The sequence below is a fragment of the Stegostoma tigrinum genome, chromosome 38 (assembly GCF_030684315.1).
Source record: "Stegostoma tigrinum isolate sSteTig4 chromosome 38, sSteTig4.hap1, whole genome shotgun sequence".
Taxonomy (NCBI): Eukaryota; Metazoa; Chordata; class Chondrichthyes; order Orectolobiformes; family Stegostomatidae; genus Stegostoma; species Stegostoma tigrinum.
Window position 1 is genome coordinate 5,851,449 of NC_081391.1, and position 13,444 is coordinate 5,864,892.

General features: G+C 41.3%; 1 protein-coding gene across 3 annotated transcripts in view; it reads right to left on the minus strand.

Moving 5' to 3' along the window:
* Positions 1-13,444, minus strand: part of LOC125447227 (lethal(3)malignant brain tumor-like protein 2) — a 158,294-nt gene that overhangs the window by 72,282 nt on the left and 72,568 nt on the right. The gene's annotated exons all lie outside the window — the stretch shown is intronic.

Consider the following 13,444-nt stretch of genomic DNA (forward strand, 5'->3'; position numbering starts at 1 on the left):
AGTGCAAACTAAAGGACTAGATAACAGATTGAGCTGATTTTAAGGAGATTTTGAAAGATGAGAAAGGCTGAGGGATTTAGAGAAGGAGTACTAGTGCTTGAGGACAAATGGCTGAAGGCATGTTTCCAGAGGTGAGGATGAGGCATTTCAGGATGAAATGAGGAGGCCACAGATGGGGATTATAGGGTGTTATGAAAATTGTAGGATTGGAGTATTGTGGAAGATAGGACATTTATGAAGGATAGAAGACTGGCTAGCTTGCCATTTGAACAAGTGACTCTGCAGATGAGAACAAAGATTTCAGCAACGAATATGTTGAGGTGGGTTATGAAGGAGAAAGTGGGTTCCCTTTGTGATTGAGGGGTACAGGTAGTTCTCCTATAACATGACTGTTGCATTCTTGTGTGCCCTTGTGCTATAGGGAAGATGCTATACCTGTACAGCAGAAAGCTTGCATTATCCAAACAGTATCCACTATTCATCAAAGATAATGGGAACTGCAGATGCTGGAGAATCCAAGATAAAGTGTGGAGCTGGATGAACACAGCAGGCCAAGCAGCATCTCAGGAGCACAAAAGCTGACGTTTCGGGCCTAGGCCCTTCATCAGAGAGGGGGATGGGGAGAGGGCTCTGGAATAAATAGGGAGAGAGGGGGAGGCGAACTGAAGATGGAGAGAAAAGAAGATAGGTGGGGAGGTAGGGAGGGGATAGGTCAGTCCAGGGAAGACAGACAGGTCAAAGAGGTGGGATGAGATTAGTAGGTAGGAAATGGAGGTGCGGCTTGAGGTGGGAGGAAGGGATGGGTGAGAGGAAGAACAGGTTAGGGAGGCAGAGATAGGCTGGGCTGGTTTTGGCACCTACACAGGCCCCAAACCCCACCTCTTCCTCCGTTACATTGATGACTGTATCGGCACCGCCTCTTGCTCCCCAGAGGGACTCGAACAGTTCATCCACTTCACCAACACCTTCCACCCCAACCTCAAGTTCACCTGGGCCATCTCCAACACATCCCTCACCTTCCTGGACCTCTCAGTCTCCATCTCAGGCAACCAGCTAATAACTGATGTCCATTTCAAGCCTACTGACTCCCACAGCTACCTAGAACACACCTCCTCGCACCCACCCTCCTGCAAAAATTCCATCTCCTATTCCCAATTCCTCCACCTCCGCCGCATCTGCTCCCAGGATGCGGCATTCCACTCCCGCACATCCCAGATGTCCAAGTTCTTCAAGGACCGCAACTTACCCCCACAGTGATCAAGAACGCCCTTGGCCGCGTTTCCCGCAACACATCCCTGACACACCGCCCCTGCCACAACTGCCCTAAGAGAATCCCCCTCATTCTCACACACCACCCCACCAACGTCCGGATACAATTCATCATCCTCTGACACTTCTGACATCTACAATCCGACCCCACCACCCAAGACATTTTTTCCATCCCCACCCTTGTCTGCCTTCCGGAGAGACCACTCTCTCCGTGACTCCCTTGTTCGCTCCACGCTGCCCTCCAACCCCAACACACCCAGCACCTTCCCCTGCAACCGCACTAAGTGCTACACTTGCCCCCACACCACCTCCCTCACCCCTATCCCCCATTAAGCAGAGGTTCACCTGCACATCTGCCAATGTGGTATACTGCTTCCGTTGTACCCAGTGTGGCTTCCTCTACATTGGGGAAACCAAGCGGAGGCTTGGGGACCGCTTTGCAGAACACCTCCGCTTGGTTCGCAATAAACAACTGCACCTCCAGTCACGAACCATTTTATCTCCCCCCTCCATTCTTCAGACGACATGTCCATCATGGGCCTCCTGCAGTGCCACGATGATGCCACCTGAAGGTTGCAGGAACAGCAACTCATTCCGCTTGGGAGCCCTGCAGCCCAATGGTATCAATGTGGACTTCACCAGTTTCAAAATCTCCACTTCCCCCACCGCATCCCAAAACCAGCCCAGTTCATCCCCCGCCTCCCCCCACCCCCACTGCATCCCAAAACCAGCCCAGCCTGTCTCTGCCTCCCTAACCTGTTCTTCCTCTCACCCATCCCTTCCTCCCACCTCAAGCCGCACCTCCATTTCCTACCTACTAACTTCATCCCAGCTCCTTGACCTGTCAGTCTTTCCTGGACTGACCTATCCCCTCCCCACCTACACTCTCCTCTCCACCTATCTTCTTTTCTCTCCATCTTTGGTCCGCCTCCCCCTCTCTCCCTATTTATTCCAGAAACCTGTCCCCATCCCCCTCTCTGGAAGGGGGTCTAGGCCCGAAACGTCAGCTTTTGTGCTCCTGAGATGCTGCTTGGCCTGCTGTGTTCATCCAGCTCCACACTTGGTTACCACTATTCATCAAGTTGCGTTACAGCCAATTTGTGTTAACAGAACATGCTTCATAGCAGAACTACCTGTACCGGATGAGAAAATCAGCTCAAGGTCAAATAGGACATCATATTTTCAGGATTAGCACCAGGCGGAGGCAGAGGCAGAGGGATGGAATCAATGGCAATGATGGAGCTTGCCTCAGAAATCAAATGTAATAGTTCCAGCAGAACACAAAACAAAATGTTATTTTAAGGGAATTCTTGTTCTAGAAAACAGTGCCAGAAGCTCCACAGGAGCGACAACTGACAATTCAGAACTAAAGCAATCCACACAGAGAAAATTAGCCAGAACAAAGTTTAAGGCCAGGCGTGACAAGCAGGTCACATTAAACAAGAGAAACTTAAGGCAAGAGTCTTATGTATCCCACCTTTTATTCTTCTGTGGGACATATACATCAATAGCAAGGCAAATATTTGTTGACAATCCTGAATAGTTCTTGAACTGTGGCTTTCTAGGCCATTTCAGAGGACAGTCAATGTTAATCTGCTTGAGAGAGTCTGGAGTTAGGAAAAAAACCAGACCAGATAAATCTGGTAGGGTTCTTTCCAAAATAACATTAGCGATTAATAACATTAGGACTTTTAAGTGATAATGGTTTCAAAGACAACCTTATTGATTTCATAATTTGAATTAAAATTCCACCAGCTGCCAAGCTGAGATTTGAACTCAACATGCATAAGAGTTGTCTTCAACATCAGACAGCACATTGCAAAATCTTAGTGTATGTCCAGTGCTGAGGGGGTCATAGAAAAAATTAAGAATGCAAGTGAATAGGTAGAAATCTGGAGTCAAACTCAACAATACCACCTTCAGATCTTTCCACATGAACAGACAGAACAGGTTTGTGTGAAAGGGCAAGCTGTGTCAATCAGAATTTTGGCCAACTTAAGAAACAGAAATTGAAAAAACCCAAAAAGGTCTATGTGAAGGAAACTATGAGATGCAGTGACCTGAAACTTGTAAGTTATCCAGTTGGTGTACAGGAATTGCTGCAAGGGTGGGCAGTACACTCAAAAGAATCGAGATCAGATGATACACCACCCATTTGAAAGCAAAACCAACTGCAAATCTTTTCAATTTATTAAGTAATGATGAGACAGGATTTAAAACAAATGGATTAAAGGATACCATTTTTCAACATTTCAGTAGAACACTTCAGTACAAACAAGACAAGTATATACGCAAAATCAGAAAGTGTGAACTTATTTTTAATATTAACTCTTGGGAATTTTTTTTGTAAGTGAGGGATTATAGCGTGGATGCAATTACGGGAAAGTTTCGCTGGATAACGTTGCAGCCTAACAAAGAAAGCTAAGAGCAGAAGGAAGCAATTCAGCCTCTGGTGTCTGTATCATTATCCTAGATATGGGCTGATCATTTACTTCGATCCCTATTCCTGTGCTACGCCCAAATCCTACAGTAATCAGTAACAGGAAATCTATCAACCTCAACAACGAACTTCCTTTACATCTGAACTTTTACAGCCTCCTGGAGCAGAAAATTCCAAAGACTGGGGTTTGGAGGGGAGAAGTTTCTTCTCATCTCAGTCCCAAACGGTTTGATTTTAGTTCTGAGAATACCTCCCTAGCTCTAGACACCACAACCAGGGAAACATCTTTCCTGTCTGTATTTTTTTCTACATCTTTCAAAATTTTTCTGTTTAAGATTGCTTCTCATTCTTTAAACTCCAAAGAATACAGGTCTAGTCTCCTCACAGTACAAACCCTCCATCCCAGGAACCTTTGCTGCACTCCCTCTTTGGCAAGTATCTCCTTCCTTTGGCAAATCACTTACTGCTGGTGCTCAGCTGCTCACGAACACCACCACCTCAGTCCCTTCAGACGTCGATAGTTTCCAATCTTCAAATTTAGGAAATTATAAAAAACTAAGGGAAAGGCAAGTTGGTAGCTTTGTTAGTACATGATGGAATAACTATGACTGCAAGAAATGACCCAAGATCAAAATCGATATAGAATCCATTTAGGTGAAGACAAGAAATAACAATGAAGGGAAAGCAATACTGGCAGTAGTAGTTTATAGATCTCTGAATAGCAACTGTCCTGTACGACCTAGAGTAAATCATGAGATAATGAAAGCATGTAAAGAAAGCAGTCGACAAATCATAAGTGATTTTAATCTTCAGCTAGATTAGGAAAATCAAATCGACAAGGAAAATTTTAGAGCGCACTCAGGTCAGTTTTCTGGAACAGTCATGTTGCGGCTCCAACCAGATTTCAGGCAACTTTGGATTTGATCATGTAAAACACGACAGGTTTAATTAATAATCTTAGGGTAAAGTTCCCCAAGGGAACAATGATTCAACATGATGGAATTTAGCACTTAATTTGTGAATGAGAAATGCGGATAGAAAACAACTGTGCTAAATTTAAATAACGATAATCACATAGAAATGAGGATGAAGATAGCTGGAATGGACTGGGAAAGGAGCTTAGCAGAGAGTAAAAAAAACCACACAGTTCAGGAGCAATGATGGATGTTTAAAATACACGTTTAGCAACTACTACTACAGCAAAGATGTATGCCTTTGGGGAAGGCAGAGTCTAAGGGTGAAACTGACCATGCTTAACCAAGATACTACCAAGTTGAAAGAAACAACCATGTGGCAAAGATTAGTGCAAAGCCAGAAGTTGGTATAAGACAAAAAAAGGGAAGCAATAAATTGAGAGATCAAACTGGCAAGTAATATAAAATCAGGCTGTAAAAGCTTCTTCACTTATAAAAATGAATAAAGATTAAAGTGATCATAGGCTCCTTATTTAACGAGGCTGGGGAAGTAATAACGGGGAACCAGGAAATTGTAGAAATGGTGAATGATACTTTGCATCAGACTTCACAGTAGAGGCCATTAATAGCATTCTAAAAATATGTGCGCGCACACATGCGGAAGTTGTGGGGGAGGAAACGTGACAAGATTAGAGAAAAAAAAGTGATGGGAACTATTGGGCTAAAGTCTGATAAGTCGTCTGCACCTGCTGGATCACATCCTAGGATTTCAAAAGAAGTAGCTACAGAGATGTGATACGGCAACATTAATCTTTCAAGAATCCTTAAGTTTGGGAATAGCTCCAGAGAACTGGAGATCTGATGAAGGATCACTGGACTCAAAATGTTAACTCTTTTCTCCCACATGTTGAAAGAAGCTGCCAGATTTGCCGAGTTTCTCCAGCAATTTCTATTTAAGATTCTGAAAGAGTTTGACTGTGCAGATGAGAAGCAGCTTCTACTTAAGGGAGAATCTAGGATCACAGAAATAATCTCAGAATAAGGGATCACCCATTTAAGATGGAATTGAGGACAAATGTTAGAGGGTAATCAATATGTGAAAGTCTTTACCCGAGAAGCTAGCTTATCAAGTGTGTTCAAGGCAGAGATAATTAGTGAGGGAATCAAGGGTTATGGGGAAATGGCAGGAAAGAGAAGTTGATGATCATTAGATCAGCAATATTTTCATTGAACAGTGGAACAGATGTAATGGGCCAAACGGCCTATTTCTGCTCCTACCTTTTATGGTCTTACGATCTAAATGCTCTGTACGTTGGTTCCTCCTATTACAGTGGGTAACCTCACACTTATTCACATTATGTTCCACCTGATGTGCTCTTGCCCATTCAGCTTGCCGAAATTTCCAAGAGGCAGCTTTGCAATGCAGATGACAGTTCACTCTCACCCTGATTTTCAAAAGCCCTCTCCTTTTATATCTTCACTGATGTATGAATTTTCTTACAATAGCATTGGTCCCTGTTTGTCAAAACCATCAGATTTAAATTCAAATACAATTGGCTTTGAATTGCTAATGTTTGACTTAAATGAACGGGATGATTTTAGCTAGTTGCCAAAACATCAAAAATAAGTCCATGGTTTCCAACCATACAGCCAATTGATACATGTTTCAACTTCTGAACTGGCTGTATCCCTTCAGCTGCTTAGACATCTTGTGTGTTAATCACCAAGCTTTGAAAAGCACTTCTCTTAAAGGAACCACTGTTCTTTTTTTTAAAACAAAGAAATTCTAGCTTCCTGCCTTCCAATTCACAATTACTCTACACAACTTCATAACACATGATATAGAATCAACATAGATTTCTGAAGAGGGTGACAACCATTCTCTAAATATCCAGTAATCATATTCTTTCTAAAGGATTCTATTTTCCCTGCTACCGATGTCAAGCTAACAAATCTATAGTTCCCTGCCTTTATTCTCTCTATCCTTAAACATTAGGGTTTCATTTCCCATCTGCAGCTACCACTGCAGAATTAATAGAGTTGAAAAATGCTCTCAGCTGCATTTACTACTTCAGTATGCTGAAGTGAAGGTAATTGGGTCCTGCATATGCTCAATGTTTAGTCCTATTAATTTCTCCAATATTAATTTTTCAAACTAATACTCATTTTTTTCAGTTCCATACTATTCTCACTAGACTCGAATTATTTCAGGGAAACTTCTGGTCTCTTCTGTGAACAGAGGAAAGTACTTATTTAGCTTCTCTGACATTTCTCAACTTCCCATTATAAAATCACCTGTCTTCGTTTGAGGTGAATCACATTTGTCTTTGCTAATCTCTTCCTTTTTACATACGCTTAGTTGCTTTTACAATCCAGTTATTATAGCTCTATTTCCCATTCATATTATATTGACACAGTGTCCATTTATTGGTTCTCCTTTGCCAAATTCTAAAATTTTCCCTATTCTCTGGACTACAATATTTTTTGGCAACTTTGGAAACCCCTCCTTTGATCTACTAATAGTTTTAACACCCTTTGCTAGCTATGATGCTCGCACTTTATCCTTCGGGTACTGTTGCCTTATAGAACCAAACATTTTTTGAAAACCAAGCACAAATCAATTAAATACTAGCCATTGTTTTGTCTAATCAAACCTTTAAAAGGTAATTTTCCAATACACCACATCAGCCTTCAAAATTGCACTTGTTTAGATTTAAAGACCTTAGCATCAGATTAAACTGCATCTTTACCAAATTTCATGAAAGTTTTTATCAATCCTATGCACATTATTCCCTAAAGATTTCTTTAGAACATTACTAATTAGCCTTTTCCCTTTGCAAAGCATTAGACTCATATCCTGTACCCTAGCAGAGGTTGTATCCTCAACGTATTGTTCCAAAGAATACTTTCAAATATACTTCAGGAATTCTTCTTCCACAGCATCAGTGTTCATTAGATTTATCAAGTCAATACGTGGACTGAAGCCATCCGTAACTACTATATTCACCTTACCACCTTATACCATTCTATACATTATCACCATTGGTTGATGGTTTATAAATCATTCTGGACAATACCTGCTGCCTCTTGCTGTTTCTTAACTCCACCCAAACAATTTTATATCATTTTTCCAATCAGAATTACTGTCTCACTAATATATTGATCCCATCTCTCATTATCAGCACTAACACGCCTCATTTCTATCCCTCCTAAATATTGCAGGTCCTTGAATATTCAGGTTCCAGTCCTGGTCACCCTGCAGCAAACTTCCATAATGGCAAATAAATGACATCCTACTACTTCTACTAGTGCAATTAGTTCATCCACTTTACTGTGAATGTTAGATGCAGAGTGCTTTTAGTTATGCTTTTTTAAACGCCATTCTGAAAAACTGTCTGATTGATGCAGCTGAAGAATCACTGATGGCCATTCACCCATTGTAAGGTCAGAGGTGGGGACTTTCGTTGATAATTGCACAATGTTTAGCACCATTCGTGACTCCCCATGTAGTGAAGTAGTCAGAGACTATTTCCCAGGGCAGAAATGGCTAGCACGAGGGGTCATAGTTTTAAGCTGGTTGGTGGAAAGTATAGAGGGGATGTCAGAGGCAGGTTCTTTACGCAGAGAGTTGTGAGAGCATGGAATGCGTTGCCAGCAGCAGTTGTGGAAGCAAGGTCATTGGGGTCATTTAAGAGACTGCTGGACATGCATATGGTCACAGAAATTTGAGGGTGCATACATGAGGATCAATGGTCGGCACAACATTGTGGGCTGAAGGGCCTGTTCTGTGCTGTACTGTTCTATGTTCTATGTTCTATATAGGAAGATCTGAAGAACATCTAGGCTTGGCTTCTTACTCATGCTGCAAAACAGCAAGCAACAATGCTCTCCAACAAAATAGAATGGAGCCATTTTTAAAGACTTCACCATTGCTTAAACCACCCCCCCCCCCCCACCCCCCGCCACTATTAATTTCCTGTGGTTATTATTAACCTGAAATTGAACTGAACCAGCCATAAAAATATTGTGGCTACAAAAGCAGATCAGAGGTTATGAATTCTGCAGTGAGTAACTGGTCTCTTGACCCTCCAAAGCCTGTCCACCATCTACAAGGCAAAAGTCAGGAGTATGATAAAGTGCTTTCCACCTGGATGAGTGCTGCTTCGGTTCACTCAAGAGAATTGATGCCGTCTGGGACAAAGCGGCCCTGATGACTGACATCCCACCCACATTCACTCCCTCAATCACTGACTCACAAAAACAGCTAGTACCATCCACAAGATGCACTTCAGTGATTCACCATAGTTCCTTTGAGAGTACCATCTAAACTCATGACACCTACCACCTAGAGAAGGACAATGGCAGCGAGTGTATGGGAACATTAACATCTGCAAATTTCCCTTCAAGGCATTCACTATCATGACTTGGAACTACATTCTTCCTTGAAGGTTACAGGGTCAATATCCTGGAACTCCCTTAATATCACCATGGATGCACTTACACCACATGGGCTAGTGGTTCAAAAGGGCAGCCTATCACCATTTTCTTTCAAGCGCAATTAGAGGTGGGCGATAAATACTGCCCTAGCCAACTGTATGCTCTGAAAAATAGATAAGCATTTAAGGGAGAAAATAACTCAAAATTATTTCAACAGAATTAGACAAAAAGGGACAAAATATCATTCATACAGACTGTTAACTCTAACAGACTTTTTGGTCTGACTGGTTTGGCTATGCTTCATCTATGCAACATCTACAAGACAGTTAGAAACAAAACAAAATAGGATTCCAATAAAGCAAGATGATCATCTCCATCATGCACTTACAGCCAAAGGAATCTAATTACCCAGGATAGTGACCAAGCATTTTCAGCAATTATTACAAGACAGTCAACAGACAATTTAACAGTTAAACTTCTTTAATTGGGGAGACAGCAGATATCCCACCCACCCCCCAAACTTCTTGCCTTGGAGATTAGCAGCTCCTATTGCAAAGGATGTTCCACAGCCAAAAGTTTACTTATTTTTAAAAAGTCTTTTCTTGTCAGGCATGTCTACATCCAATGCTACACATATTTCAACTATATATAACCAATATCCTTTTCCTCAAATTTTCTCTTAGCAAATTACCTGCTTGCAATCAGAGAGAAAACTACTGGAGATTTTTTGCTGTTTACTCTCACCTAATTGTGTGGAGAGTGATTGTGGCACACAAACTAACAGCAAAACACAAAGAACCGGTAGCCTGTACAGCTCAAAACTCTTTGGGGAAGCCATCTGAATTGATTGATAAATATCTACCAATGGTTGCTTCACAGAACTTGAAGATTGCTGAAAATAGATACATTGCCAAAGCCTGCCTTGCAATCAACAGGACAAACAAAAATGCCAAATTCACAATAACATGGTCTACAGGAGAAAGCGGAGAGTTGATTGGTCTAGGTGTCGTCATGGAGAAAGAACTGAAAATCTGCAGGCTTCCCAAGCTCCCATGTAATTTAAAGGAGGCGCAAACTGGAATATATTTCTTTTGTTTACAGAGAATGTGTCCTTATGTATAAATGTACATTACTGCCAGCAACTGGAAATGAATCACATTGGGAGCTTGACTGATCATATCAAAGTGGCTATTGCTATACAGTTATATTAAAAATCAAATATTTATCACATAACTATTAAATGAGTGCTGATGACATGAAGGTTAAGTGACCTGCCTCATTGGCAGTTGCAGCTTTCCTTTGCATCACTTAGGAAACGGTAATTTACAATGGACAGTAAATATGAAAGAGAATAATTTGCTGACAATGTGTCCTAAAGTCAATTCAACTCATGTATATAGTATAACGGCTATTGTTCAGATCATGTCTTCATTACAAATAATTATAAAATACAAAAAGGTTCAAAGTTGTCAAACTAATTTCAGTAAAAGAGGCACTCTAATGTGAGAGCATCTTTTTATGATGTGGAGATGGTGTGGGGCTGGGGCAGACAAAATCAAAAGTCACACGACATTAGGTTATAGCCTAACAGGTTTATTTAAAATGACAAGCTTTCAGGGCACTGCTCCTTAGTCAAAGAAATCATCACCTGATGAAGGAGCATCACTTCAAAAGCTTGTGATTTTAAATAAACCTGTTGGATAACAACCTGGTGTCATGTAACTTTTGAATTCATCTTCTTATGGAAGAAGAGTAAACGTTCATTAATAGCGGTGCCTGTCTAAGACTTTAAAGAAAACCATTCACAATGACATCTCTGATAAGGCCAACATTTGCTGCCCATTTCCAACAGCCTTTGCAAAATTAGCAATGAACCACCTTCTTGAACACAATGGAATGGCTTGCTTTTCAGAGGAGAATTAGCAGACATACTCCTCTGTGTTAGTAGGAACTGCAGATGCTGGAGAATCTGAGACAAGGTGTAGAGCTGGATGAACACAGCAGGCCAAGCAGCAGAGGAAGAAGGGTCTAGGCTCGAAATGTCAGCCTTCCTGCTCCTCTGATGCTGCTTGGCCTGCTATGTTCAACCAGCTCCACACCTTGTTATCTCTTATACTCCTCTGTGGGTCTGGAGTCATAATGGGCCAGATCAGATAGAAATGGCAGACTTTCCTTAAAATGGGCAGCTCTCTTTGCCAACAACAATTTAGTAAATTCATGGTCATCATTATGAATACTAGCATTTCATTAAATTGAATCTAAATTTTCCAATTTTGTGATGGAGTTGAACTCACATCTCTGGATCATTATTCCAGGTCTCAGGATTACTGAAGTACAGTAACGTAATCACCATGCTAACCTGGTGTCACACAAAAAGATTCATTATTAACACAGAACCAGAGGGCACAGGTTTATGCTGAGAGGGGAAAGATTTAAAAAGGACTTGAGTAGTAACTCTTCCCATGCAGAGGGACATGGATGCATGGAACAAGTTGCCAGAGGTGGAGGGGGCTGATACAATAACATTTAAAAGACGTCTAGATAGGTACATGAATAGAAAGGGTTGAGAGGGACCAAATAGAGGCAAATGGGACAAGGTCAGAATGGGATATCTAGTCAGCATGGATGAGTTGGGACCAGTTAGGGTCTGTTTCTGTGCTGTACAACTCTGATTATATTCTATTGACTCCAATAAAAGGCAAAAAAAAAGGGAAGTCTTTCAAAAAAACCTAACTCCTTAACACCTAAAATATACTCCTCCACATTATCTCAGAGGTACTGAGTTTTTAAGGATGTTGGAACTTGGGAAGGATAGGCCATTTGGCCCCTCAAGGCTGCTTCACCGTTCAACTATCGAGCCTGATCATTTACTTCAACAGCATTTTCCCCATTGCATTCTCATATCCAGAGGTAACTTTACAACACACAAGCAATTGTTATTTCTGTCTTGAACATTAAAACTCCACAGTTCTCTACACTACAAAACACCAAAGATTTAATACCTATTGAGTGAAAAAATTCCTCGTCTCCATCCTAAATAGTCTACCTCTTATTTTGAGAATGTCCCCTTGTCCCCAACCAAATTCCAAATGTTGTGCAAAAGCAATAAAGATCCTGAAGGAACGGTGTAGTTCTGTCACAGAGCTTCACATTTGAGTACAAATACCAGTGTGGGTGAAGTTAGACTATGCCAGAACTCTGGAAGCAGACTGCAATGCTGCCGCAGGAAGACCAACAGCACATAGACATGAACACACAGGGAAGATAGTTTACTCCTTACCTAACATATCTTTAAGTCGGAGCTTGGCATATCTATGATTACCATGTTCAGCAGCAGATATATAATAAATAGCAGGGCTTTGAAGTCTCAGCCTGAATGCAGTCCTTCACTTTGCCTCATCCTAAACCAATCTCTAAAGAGCCTAAATGTGCTATCAAACAACGTGACCCCCAGTCAGGGGAAACATACTTCTTGCATCTACACTGTTGAAACATACAAAATGGTTATAGGGCTCAATGAGCTACCTTGATTGAGGTAAGCAAATGCAGCACAGCTGGCAGAACGAATCTGAATTTAATGGCACTACTGCTCAGAAGATACATTTTCTAAGCCATCAACGAAGATCTGCTGGTCTCCTAGAAACATTCAGTCCAACCAAATGACGTAATTGTAAATCTAGCAAAAGTCCACTAAGATACCTTTTAATTCATTCATGGTACAAGAGGATCAGTGTCAAGGCCAGCATTTGTTTCCCAGCCTTAACTAATGCTGCTGGGTCATTTCAAAATGCAGTTAAAACAAGCACACTGATGTGGGTCTGGAGTTGAATGCAGGCCAGACCAGCTACCAACAGCAGACTACCTTCTCTAAAAAGTATTGAGTGAAACAGAAATGCTTTAGTGACAAATCAATAGCCATTTCATTGCTGGCAATACTAATTTTACATTTGGGAATTTTTAATTGAATTTAAATTCCACTAGCTATTATAGTTGGATTTGAATCTGTTTGGCAGAGCATGAGTCTGGAACTCTGGATTTTAATCCAGTGACATTACCATTCGCTACTCCTCCTTCATTTACATTTAAGACAAAATGGATAAAAAACAGACACTGACAAGGAAGGGGCACAATAATTTCAACATGACTGTTGCACTTTTCTGTGGAATGTGGTACCTCACAACCTGGTATTATAAATGAGGAGATCTCAAATGCACTATCCACAAGGCCAGGGCTCAACAAATATTAACATGTTGATCATCTCCCTCACAGTTTAGGGAATAGTCAGGAATGTGCTCAAATATACCCAATGTTAAAATCAAGGATGGAGAACTGTTTCACCCACCATCCAAAAATCATCATGCGTTGCAAGCTCGCCAATGTCACA